Source organism: Papio anubis, chromosome 1, assembly GCF_008728515.1.
Source record: "Papio anubis isolate 15944 chromosome 1, Panubis1.0, whole genome shotgun sequence".
NCBI classification, from domain to species: domain Eukaryota; kingdom Metazoa; phylum Chordata; class Mammalia; order Primates; family Cercopithecidae; genus Papio; species Papio anubis.
The window spans coordinates 117,357,731-117,371,068 of record NC_044976.1 but is presented as its reverse complement, the minus strand read 5'-3'; the positions used below and the strand labels follow the sequence as shown (position 1 = coordinate 117,371,068).

General features: G+C 36.4%; 1 protein-coding gene across 1 annotated transcript in view; it reads left to right on the top strand.

Annotated features, from left to right (window-relative positions):
* WARS2 (tryptophanyl tRNA synthetase 2, mitochondrial) overlaps positions 1 to 13,338 on the top strand; it is a 112,651-nt gene that overhangs the window by 26,960 nt on the left and 72,353 nt on the right. The gene's annotated exons all lie outside the window — the stretch shown is intronic.

Here is a 13,338-nt window from a genome sequence, read left to right as displayed (position 1 = left end):
TTTGTATTTCTGTGGTGTCAGTTGTAATAGCTCTTATTTCATTTCTAATTGAGCTTATTTGGATCTTCTCTCTTCTTGATTAATCTCACTAATGGTGTATTGATTTTGTTTATCTTTTCAAAGAACCAGCTTTTTGTTTCATTTATCGTTTGTATTTTCGTTTGTTTCAATTTCATTTAGTTCTGCTCTAATCTTTGTTATTTTTCTTCTGCTGGGTTTGGATTTGGTTTGTTCTTGTTTCTCTAGTTTCTTGAAATGTGACCTTAGATTTTCTATTTGTGTTCTTTCAGACTTTTTGATGTAGGCATTTAATACTGTGAACTTTCATCTTAGCACTACTTTTGCTATATTCCAGAGGTTTTGATTGGTTGTGCCACTATTATCATTCAATTCAAATAATTGTTTAAATTCTATCTTGATTGCATTGTTGGCCCAAGGATCATTCAGTAACAGATTATTTGATTTGCATGTATTTGCATAGTTTTGAGGGTTCCTTTTGGAGTTAATTTCCAGTATTATTCCACTGTGGTCTGAGAGAGTACTTGATATAATTTCAGTTCTCTTAAATTTATTGAGATGTGTTTTGTGGTCTGTCATATGGTCTATCTTGGAGGATGTTCCATGTGCTGATGAAAAAAAATGTATATTCTGCAATTGTTGGGTAGAATGTTCTATAAATATCTGTTAAGTCAGTTTGTTCTAGAGTGTAGTTTAAGTCCATTTTTTCATTGTTGACTTTCTGTCTTGACCTGTCTAGTGATGTCAGTGGAGTATTGAAGTTCCCCACTATTATTGTGTCTATCTCATTTCTTAGGTGTAGTAATAATTGTTTTATGAATTTGGGAGCTCCAGTGTTAGGTGCATATATATTTAAGATTGTGATATTTTCCCGTTGGACTAATCCTTTTATTATATAATGTCTCTGTTTGTCTTTTTTAACTGTTGTTACTTTAAGGTCTGTTTTGTCTGATATAATAGCTACCTCTGCTCGCTTTTTGTGTCCATTTGTATGGAACATCTTTTTTTCCACTCCTTTACCTTAAGTTTATGTGAGTCTTTACGTGTTAGGTGAGTCTCTTGAAGACACTGGACACTTGGTTGGTGAATTCTTATACATCCTCCCATTCTGTATCTTTTAAGTGGAACATTTAGGCCATTTACATTCAACATTAGCATTGAGATGTGAGGTACTGTTTTATTCATCACTGCTAGATATTGCCTGAATACCTTGGGTTTTTTAAATTGTGTTACTTTTTTATAGAACGTGTGATATTTATGCTTTAAGGAAGTTCTATTTTGGTGTATTTTGAGGTTTTGTTTTCAGATTTACTGCTTTTAGCAGTTCTTGTAGTGCTGGCTTGGTAGTGGTGAACTCTCTCAGCAGTTGTTTGTCTGAAAACGGCTTTATCTCTCCTTCATTTATGAAACTTGGTTTTGCTGGATACAAAATTCTTGGCTGATAATATTTTGTTCAAGGTGGCTAAAAATAGGACCCCAATCCCTTCTGGCTTGCAGCATTTCTGCTGAGAAATCTGCTGTTAATCTGATGGGTTTTCCTTTATAAGTTACTTGATGCTTTTGCTTCACGGCTCTTAAGATGTTTTCCTTCGTCTTGACTTTAGATAAACTGATGACTATGTGCCTAGGTGATTATGTTTTTGTGATGAATTTCCCAGATGTTCGTTGAGTTTCTTAGATATTGATATCTAGATCTCTAGCAAGACCAGGGAAGTTTTACTCGATTATTCCCTCAAATACGTTTGCATACTTTTAGATTGCTCCTCTTCCTCAAGAACACCAATTACTCTTAGGTTTGGTCATTTAACATAATCCCACATTTCTTAGAGACTTTGTTCATTTTTAAAATTCTTTTTTCTTTGTCTTTGTTGGATTGCGTTAATTCAAAAGCTTTGTCTTTGAGCTCTGAAGTTTTTTCTTCTGCTTGTTCGATCCTATTTTTGATACTTATCAGTGTGTTTTGCATTTCTCTAATGTGTATTTTATTTCCAGAAGTTGTGATAGTCTTTTCCTTACCATATCTATTTATCTGGGAACTTTTTCATCCATATCCTGTATTTTTTTTTAAATGTATTTAAATTGGTTTTCACCTTTTTCTGGTGCCTCTTTGCTTAGCTTAATAATCAACCTTCTGAATTATTTTTCTGGCAATTCAGAGATTTCTACTTGGTTTGAAGCCATTTATGGGTGTTATAGAACCTTGTTTTGTCACATTACTAGAATTATTTTTTTGGTTCCTTCTCATTTGGGTAGACTGTTTCATTGGAAAGATATGGAACTGAAGGGCTACTCTTCAGGTTCTTTGGTCCCACAGGGTGATCCACTGATGTGATGCTCTCCCCGTTTCTCTAGGGATAGGGCTTCCTGAGAGCCAGACTGCAGCTATTGTTATTGCTTTTCTGGGTCTAGCCACCCAGTGGGGCTACCAGGATCCAGGCTAGTGCTGTAAAGAGTGCTGTGATGTGACCCATCTTCAGTTCTCCCAGCTGTGGATACCACCACCTGCTTTGGTAGAGGTGGCAGGGAAGTGAAGTGGACTCTGTGGAAGTCCTCGGTTGTAGTTTCATTTAGTGCACCAGTTTTCTTGAATACTGGTTATGCTTACAGTGAAGTTGTCACGTGGACAGACTTAGGACCTCTGGTTAGCCAGCGTGTTGCACATGGTAGAATTAGCTGTTGTTTTCTCTTTCTTTGGAGCAGGGTTGTTCTGCTATTAGTTGAGTTGGTTGGCCTCTAGCCAGAGGTGGCACTTTCAAGAGAGTGCCAGCTGCAGTAGTAGAAGGGGGATATAATCTTGCCCTACATTGGCCAGGATGAGTACTCCGGTTTCTCAGGTGATGGGTGGGGCCATGGAACTGCCAAGAGATTATGTCTTTTGTCTTTGGCTAACAGGGCCAGTGGAGACAAACCATCAGGTGGGTGCAGGGTTAGGCAAATCTGAACTCAGACTCTCCTTGGGTGGGGCTTGCTGCAGCCACTATGGGGGATGGTGGGGGTGGTTCTCAGGCCTGTAAAGTTGTGTTCCCAGGGGGATTATGGCTGCCTCTGCTGCCTCATACAGGTCACCTGGGAAGTGGGGGAAAGCTGGCAGTGACATGCCTCACCCCACTCCCATGTAGCCAGCAAGGCCATTCTCACTTTCACCATGCCTCCCTAACTGCACTGAGTTTATATCCAGGCAGCAGGAGAGCAGAGCTGAGATCTTGCCTTGGCCTAAAAGCCTTCCAGCTGAGAAAGCAAGCAGGGCTCTCAGTCCTTACCTCCCTGCCTGCCTGAACCGTTGGCTGTGACTTCTGCGTTTATATCTGCACTTCCTGTTCACTCCTCTCTACTCCCCTGCCCTGGATTCTGCTCAGGGAAGTTTTGCTCAGTTGAAATTATTACGGAGTTCAGCTAGGAGCTTCCTTTACCCTGTGGCCTCTCCGCAGTTCCACTGGCTGCCTTCCTTCTCCAAGGACCTCTGTGAGATAAGGCCAGGAATGGCTTCCCTGGGGCCTGAGCTGAAGACTGGGAATGCCTACAGGGCTCTTTCTGCTACTTCTACTTTGATATTTCACTTGGCTCCCTAAATCCATTTTAGCTCTAAGTATGGTTAAATCCTCCTGTGATCTGGATTTTTAGGTTCCCCAGTGAGGATGTGTGTTCAGAGGCTGACTTTTTCCCCTTTCACACTTTGGGACCTCACAGTTTTTCGGCTGTCTTGTGGCACTTGCAGCAGGAAGCCACTTCTTTCAAAGGGTCTGTGAATTTTTTCAGTTTTCCTGGTATATTCCTGCGATGGTTCTTGGAGCCAAAGTTCACCATGTGAGTCTCCAGACACTGTTCTGTTCTTTCTAAGTGAGAGCTGCACGTTAGTCCTGTCTCTTACCTGCCATTCTTCTTTTCTCCCTAACAACTCCTACTTTAAGTTGACCTATCTTTGTTTTATGGAAGAACCCAGAAAGTAAACGTATTTATTTCTTTCAAATGCTGAGCTCTCCTCCTTATTGTTGCCTCCTCCACTTACTAACTATACTTACTCCACTTCCTAACTACAATGCTGGTCGGATGCTGTATACCATAGGACTTTTATGTGAATAACTAGGTATTTCTAGTATGACAGAAAGTCAAATCTTCAATAAGTAACATCTGGGAGAGTGAGGCAGACTTTATATAATATTTCTTACTGTACAAATGTACTTAGAGTGAAGGTCTAGTGTACACAGTAGCACAAACGCGTAATGCTTATGCTAGCCAATTCTGAAATCTGCCTTTAGAGAGGGTGTGAGAATCTTTCTGTAAGACAGTGCTGCCTAAACATTTGGGAACACACAGACACACACACACACACACACACACACAATTTGGTTAATGTTTTGAGGGAAATCGTGAAAGAGTAAAAATATTTGCCTGAAGGGAGAGAAAAAAGCTTTCCAGGATATAAACAGTAACACCCATCTGAACTTCACAGAAAGTGTCATGGGTGTCAGTGATTAGAACTCATCAGATATTTGGCTGTCCTTTTCAACCAGAAGATCAATTTAAACCAGATTACCACATTCATGGTTTAGTTTTGAAGAGAGAAAGAAAGAGAGAGAAAACTAATTATTTGTGTCTTTGTTCAAAGGCCTTTTTGTATTGTATATCCCTGAAAAGCTCATAGGGGAGCCAGCCTTCACATCCATTAAGGTTAGTCCTGAAACTGTTGAATTTGATCTCTTCCATTTGCCATCTGGATACAGTAGAGAAAAAGCTATGCTGCATTGGGTTGCTGGACACTATCCAGAAAATAACATGTCAGGGCATCAAAGGCTTGAGGCACTTGGTCCAGTCTGTCTAATGATCACAGGCAGGGTCTGCTCTCCAGTTTTGTAATATGTTTTATTTTTTCAGTGACAGTATATATCCCAGTAAAATAGATCACAAGGGTTACTGCCAACTTGTCAAAACTAGGATACTTCCATCATAGACTTCAAAAAAAGACCATATTTTAATTGGGAAAAGCTTGATTGCCACAACTGAGGAAGCTCCATCTCCCTTATCCTAGTATATCCCCTTTCTTACAGACAGCACATACTGCAAGAAGGATTCTGATTCATAGATTGTTTCATCCCATCCCCAAGTCCCAAATTTACAATCTCATTAATATTGACATTATTTAAAATTGTATTAATTATCCTGTTTGTAAGTGGGCCTAGTATCTGGCTAGTTAATGACCATACTGGCAGCTTTCCAGAAATCTGACAACCACATCTCATTATTCACACCAACTGGAGCCAATTGAAGCTGATTTTTTTTTCTGTTATTTTAAAATGTGGATGGGAAGCAACAGCAGTGGCATGTCTTCTAGTCTCCTCTGAGATTGGGGAGGAGGCTTGCATAATAGGACTTATAATATCAGGGAGCAGATGGCTACATTTTAAGGTAGCTGGAAGCCATCTAAGCTGTGATAAAATAGGCTTTGGTTTAGTTCTCTGCAGGTTGTACTTAGGAATTCATTTATAGCTTCTGCAGTAAGCACAATTGTAGGGAATTGCCATTTTGTCTCTTACACAGGAATGGGATGGCAAGAAGAGTTGCCAAATCCTAACCGTGAAAATTACTTTTCTTGTGGACAGGAATGGTCCTCAACTGTACTCTGATTACTAGGACAACTAAATCTCCTAACCTGACCAAGGAAGCTGAAGAAGCCTTGCTAAGTTGTGGCTGGGTTACTAAAAGGGGTGTCGTGTACCTTGTTCAGGTTATCTGGAAGGTCCAAAGTTATTATATTCTGCTCCAAACTGATACTGTCAGTACTCCTATCTTCTCATCATTTATGAACTTTACTGAATAACTTTCTTGTTCTTCTTTTCTTCTTTTAGATCCTGGTATTGAAAACAAACAAAGTCTCCTCCAAACTATAAATCAAGCAAAGCAGTGTTAATTCTTAGCAATATTATCCCTGCTAAGCATTGTACACATACTCATAGCTTTCATTTGGCCACTTTCAGACTAGCCTGTCCCTTTCTATAGGTTGGTGACTTGTTTTTCCTTTAGTGTTTACCTGCTCTCAGATCCCCTCCCTGGTTTAAAAATAAAAGAGGAAAGACTGTGATAAGTCATTACTAGAGCCAGACTTCCTGGCCCCACCATCTCCTACCTGAGTTACTTAAACCCTTCTGTGCCTTAGTCACCTTATCTGTAAAATACGAATATTAATAGTGCCTATGTTATAGGTTTGTGTTGATAGCTAAGTAAGGTATATAAAGAAAAGGGCATAGTGTAGGAGAGTGCTCAGTACTGCGTATATTTACTATTGTTGTTTCTTATTAGATATAATTTAGAATAGACAGGTTTAGTTATTTTTACCTCAAGCAAGTATTTAGCATGTTAAGCCTTTTATTACTTATTGTAAATGAAAAGAGCTTCAGGTCTGCTGAAAGAATTACAGAGATTAGCAAGCAGGAGAGTTGAAGCAAGAGAGATCCTTAAAATTATATTATTGTCTTACTACAGTTGAAGAAATAGCAGAAGCATAGAGTGTTATAGTCGAACTTACCTCGAAGAAGGCAAATTCCTAACTTCAGCCTCCTCTAGCCATCCTGTCTCACCTAAGAGGGGGAGAGAGATGAAAAAATAAGCTGAAAACACTTGTGAGTTTCACAGTTCAGGGTCACAGGTTCACCAAATCACTGAGACCTAATCATAAGACGATACAACACTTCATCGCCCCCTACAACTTGCCACTACACTATTGAAAGCCTGTTTACTGAAGTTCCTTTTACCTAGTAGATTATGTCCACCTTTGAACAAAAGGTTACAAGACATACCAATGGGTAAAAAACACAATTTGAAGAGAATAAACAACCTCAGAACTAGAGTCAGATATGTCAGGTATATGAGAATTATTAGACCAGGAATTTTTTTTGACTATGATTAATATGTTAAGGACTTAAATGGAAAAAGTAGACAACATGAAAGAACAGATAGGTAATTTAAGCAGGGAGATGGGAATTCTAAGAAAGAAGTTTTAAAATGCTAGAGATCAAAAACACTGTATTAGAAGTGAAGAATGCCTTTGATAGGTTCATTAGTAGGGTGGACATAGTCATTGAAAGGACCTCTGTGCTTGAGACAATAGAAACTTCCAAAACTGAAAATCAATGAGAAAAAAAAAAAGATAAACAAGAAAAGAATATCCAAGAACTATAGGACAACTATAAAAGTTATAAATACACGTAATGAAAATACTTGATGGAGAAGAAAAAGAGAAAGGAACAGAATCAATATTTGAAGCAAAAATGACTGAGAATTTTCTCCATATTAATGTTAGACAGCAAACACAGATCCAGGAAACTCAGAGACCACCAAGAAAGATAAGTGGAAAAGCAAACAAATAAACAAACCCCCCAAAACTATACCTAGGCGTATCATATTCAAAATGCAGAAAATCAAATATTTAAAAAAAAATCCTGAAAAAAACCAGAGGGAATAAACACCTATAGAGGAACAAAGATAAGAATTACAATTGACTTCTCTTCAGAATCCATGCAAGCAAAAAGAGAATGGAGTGAAATATTTAGTGTTAAGAGGAAAAAAAATCAATCTGGAATTCTGTACCCTGTGAAATTATTATTTAAAAGTGAAGAAGAAATAAATACTTTCTTAGACAAATAAAGATTGAGAGATTTTGTTACAGGACACCTGCCTTGCAAGAAATATTAAAAGAAGTTCTTCAGAAAAAAGGAAATTGATATAGGTCAGAAACTTGGAGCTACATAAAGAAAGAAAAAGCATCAGAGAAAGAATAAGTGAAAGTAAAATGGAAACTTTAATCTTTCTTATTCCTAATTTAGCTAATAGATAATAATTTGTTCAAAATAATAATAGCAACAATCTATTTGATTACATATGCATATGTATATACTTATTTATGCTTATATATAAGGGAAATGAATGACACCAATGATACAAGGGATGGGAGGAAGGAATTAGGAATATTTTGTTATTACTAGGTATTCGTACCCCCTGTGAAGCAGTAGGTGTTATTTCAAAGTCACTTGGATTAGTTGTAAATTTATAGTGCAAAGTCTAGGGCAATCACATAGAAAAGTAAAAAAAGTATAATAGATATACTAGAAAAGGAAAGAGAATTGAATCATATAAAATGTCCAATTAAAAACTACATAGGCAGAAAAGTATGGAAGACAAAAATAAGAACACAAGGCCACAAGTAGAAAACAGTAGCAAATATGGTAGATATTAATCCACCTATATCAATAATAATTTTAAATGTCATTGGTCTAAATATACCAATTAAAAGACAGAGATTGTTGAAGTGGATTAAAAAAACCAACAAGAATCAACTTATGTTGTCTATAAGAAATCCACTTTAAATATAAAGACACATACAGATTTAAAGTAAAAAGATGGAGATATACCGTGATAAAACTAAATGAAAGAAACTAGCTAAAGGGGGATCAACTGTGTTAATTTCAGACAGAACAGACTGAAGGTCAAGAAAAGTTATCAAGGATAAAGAGAAACATTACATAATGATAAAGAGGTCAGTTCTCTAAAAATACATGATAATCCTTAATGTGTATGTATGTGCCTAACAACAAAGTGTAAAAATACACGAGCAAAAACTGATAGAACTCCAGAGAGAAATAGATGATGCACTCTTACAGTTGGAGAAATGGACAGATCTAGCAGGCAGAAAATTAGTAAGGCCATAGTAGAACTCAACACTCCATAAATCAACGGAATACAATTGACATATATAGATGATTTGTATCTAACAATAGTAGATTGCACATCTTCTTAAGCTTACATGGAATATTCACCAAGATAGACCACATTCTGAACCGTAAAACAGACCTTAACAAGTGTCAGCGAATAGAAATCTTACAATGTCTGACCTTAGACCATATGGAATTAAACTAGTAGTCAGTAACAGAAAGATAGCTGGAAAATCCTCAAATACTTGACGATTAAACAACAAACATATAATAACATGGTGGTCAAATATGAAATTTCAAGAGAAATTCTAAAATATTTTGAATTCCATGAAATTGAAGGTACAACTTATTGAAATTTGTGGGATACAGTGAAATCAGTGCTTAGAGGGAAAATTAGAGCATTAAATGAATATATTTGAAAAGAAAAAGATCTAAAATCAGTTATTAAAACTTTCACTAGCAAAATAAAAGCACATTAAGTTGAAAATAAGCAAATGAAAATGAAAAATAAATTGGAGCAGAAATCAATGAAATTGAAAATGGGAAATCAATAGGAAAAACCTACAAAACCAAAAACTAGTTCTTTGGAAAGTTCAATAAAATCAATAACATGCCTCCCCCAAAAATAATAATAAAATCACCAACCCTTAGCCAGGCTAAGAAATAAAGAGAGATGACACAAATTACTTATATCATAAATGAAAGAAGGAATATTACTATGGATCCCACAGACATTAAAAGAATAATAAAGGGATGTTATGAACAACCCTATGCCCACAAATTTAATAACCTAAATAAAATGGGCCAATTCCTTGAAAAGCACAATTTGCTAAAACTCACAGAAGAAGAAATAGACAATCTGAATGGGTCTGTTAAATCAATTGAATCAATAATTTAAAACCTTACAAAATGTAAAGTACCAGGCCCAGATGGGTTCACTGATGAAATCTAGTAGATGTTTTAAGAAGAAATTGTACCAATTCTCTGTAACCCCTTTCAGAAGATAGAAGCAGAGGGAATACTTCCAAACTCATTCTGTGAACCCAGGCATTACCCTATACCAACAAAAGACAAAATACAAAGACATTACAAGAAAAGAAAACTATAGATCAGTATGTCTTATGAATATGGATGCAAAAATCATCCACAAAATACTATCAAAGTGAATCCAACAATATATAAAAAGAATTATACACCATAATCAAGAGGAATTTATTTCAGGTATGTGAGGCTGGTTTAATATTTGAAAACCAATGAGTGCAATCCATCACATCAACAAGCTATAAAAGAAAAATCACAAGATCATACCAATAGATGAAAAAAAGCATTTAACAAAACGCAACACTCATTCACGATAAAAACTCTCAGTAAACCAGTAATAGAAGGGAACTTCCTCAACTTGATAAAGAATGCCTGCGAAAGACCTGCAACTAACATCATACTTAATGCAGAGAAACTTGAAGCTTTCTGCTAAGGTTAGAAACAAGACAAGGATGTCACCACCCCTTTTCAACATTGTGTTGGAAATCCTAACTAATGTCTCTCTCTCTCTCTCTTTCTATTTCTCCAGCTATAAGAGTGCATTCATCTAGAGAGAGAGAGAGGCATTATGTAGGAAATAGAAGGAGACTGTATCAGTTGACTATATATGTATGTACAGTCAAAGCAAAGGCAATACAATGGAAGAAAGAGTCTTCATCAAATGATGCTGGAATGATTAGACATCTACTTGAAAGACACGAATCTAGACATAGACGTTACACCCTTCGCTTAAATCAAAATGGATCCTAACACTAAACAGTAAAATGCAAAACTATAAACCATGTAGGAGACAGCATAGGATAAAGTTAACATGACTTTTGGTATAGCAGTGACATACATAAATGAAATAATTGCTAAGCTGCACTTCATTACAATTATAAACTTCTGCTCTGCAAAACACAATGTCAAGAAAATGAGAAGTCAAGCCACAGACTAGGAGAAAATATTTGCAAAAGACAAATCTGATAAAGGACTGTTACCCAAAAATATACAAAGAACTCTTAAAACTCAATAATGAGAAAATGAACAACCCAATCAAAAAACGGGCAAAAGACCTGAACAGACACTTCAACAAAGATATACAGATGACAAGTAAGTGTATCAAAAGATGTTCAACATAACTTATCATTAGGGAATTGCAAATCAAAACAACAATGAGATATGACTACACACCTAATAGGATGGCCAAAATTCAAAGCACTAATGCTACCAAATGCCGGCAAGAATGTGAAGTGGCAAGAACTCTCATTCATTGATGGTGGGAATGCAAAATAGTACAGACACTTTGGAAGACAGTCTAGCAGTTTCTTACAAAACTAAATATACTCTTACCATGCAGTCTGGCACTCATGCTCCTTGGTATTCACCCAAATCAATTGAAAACTATGTTCCAAAAACCCTGGATGTGGATATTTGTGGCAGCTTTATTTATCATTGCTAAAAGTTGGAAGTATCCAAGCTGTCCTTTAGTAGGTGAATGGATAAATAAACTGTGGTACATCCAGACAATGGAACACTCTTCAGCACTTAAGAGAAATGAACTCTCAAGCTATGAAAAGATATGGAGGAAATTTAAATGCATATTACTAAATAAAAGAAGCCAATCAGAAAACGCTACATATTTTATGATTTCAACTATGTGACACTCTAGAAAAGGCAAAACTATGGGGACAGTAAAAAGCCTAGTGGTTACCCAGGCTTTGGGAAAGGGAGAGATGAATAGCCACAGCACAGAGGATTCTTAGGACAGTGAAACTCTCCTACACGATACTGTAATGGGGGATACATGTTATTATACATTTGTCCAAATCCATAGAATATACAACTCCAACTCCAAAGGGAAAACCCTAGTGTAAACTATGGAGTTTGGGTGATTATGATCTGTCAGTGTAGATTCATTGATAACAAATGTTCCACTGTGGTGTAGGATGCCAATAGTGGGGAAGGTGATATATATGCGGGGACAGAGGATATATGGGAACTCTATTTTCTGCTCAATTTTGCCATAAACCTAAAACGTCTCTAAAAAATAAATTTATTAATTTAAAAAAACTGTTAATACTTTCTCTACTTCTGACCTTCTAAAACAGCCTATTCCAAGTTGGTTTTTATTCCATTCTCTTCCTTCTACCTGTTTCTTACCTATCTTTCTTATTAAAATCTTTAGTAACCTTCACATTGCCAAATCCAGTGGTCAATATTTAGTACTTATATTCTTTGATCATTCATTAGCATTTGACACAGTTGACTCCACCCTCCCTCCTAATACACTTTTTTTTGTTTGTTTTTGAGATGGAGTCCCGCTTTGTTGCCCAGACTGGAGTACAGTGGCTCTATCTCAGCTCACTGCAACCTCCACCTCCCAGGTTCAAGCGATTCTCTGCCTCAGCCTCCTGAGTAGCTGGGATTACAAGCACACACTACCACACCAGCTAATTTTTGTATTTTTAGTAGAGACAGGGTTTTGCCATGTTGGCCAGGCTGGTCTCGAACTCCTGGCCTCAAGTGATCCGCTCACCTTGGCCTCCCAAAGTGCTGGGATTACAGGTGTGAGCCAATCGCGCCCAGCCTAATGTGCTTTTTTAATGCCTTGGTTTCCAGGACACCACATGCTCCTATTTTACTCCTACCTCCCTGACTGTACTTTTTTTGTTTTGTTTTGTTTTTCCCCCCGCATGGCACTAATCACATTCTGTACTCATCATTGTTATTTGCTTTCTTATTTTTCACATATCTCTTTCTGGAATTTATGCTCCATAATACCAGGGCCACGTGTTAGATGCCGAACACATATTTGTTGAATGAATGACTCTCCCACTAATTTAGTGTCCTTGGGCAATTTGTTTAATTTCTTGAGACATCAGTTTTTTCATCAGAAATGTGTTGCTGTTTGCCTTTTGATTTTTAATATTCTTATGTTATATGATTCTCAAAAGGAAGAAAATGGAGGCAAGGAGACCAGTCAAAGGTTATTATAAGATTATAGGTATGAGGGGGAAAGGATCCTAATATTATGGGTATTAGATAGTTTAAAAAGAATTTGTTACATCTATATATATTGACCTGGAAGGATGTCTATGGTATATTGTAAGATGGAAATAAAAGCAGAGTAATATATGGAAATATGGAAATATATGGAAATATGGAAAGTGGAAATAAAGCCTGGCTCAGTGGCTCATGCCTGTAATCCCAGCCCTTGGGGTAGATGAGGTGGGAGGATCACTGGAACTCAGGAGCTTGAGACCAACCTGAGCAATATAGTGAGATTCTAATTAAAAATAATACATTTTTTAATTAAAAGAAAATATTTTTTTCCTTTTTAATTAAAATAAATGTATATTTTTTCTTTTAATTAAAAAAGTAGAAATAAAGTACAGAGTAATATATGATCCCAATTTTGTTTAAAAATGTGCCCTACATATGTAAATTGTTTCATATTTTTAAATAAAGGTGTAGATATATACACTTGAGTCTTAATGTTGATGGCTTTATTTAGGGGTAATATGAAGGAAGAACAATTTTTTTACCTTTTATTTTATATAGTTCTATATTATTTGAACTATATATACTATATAAA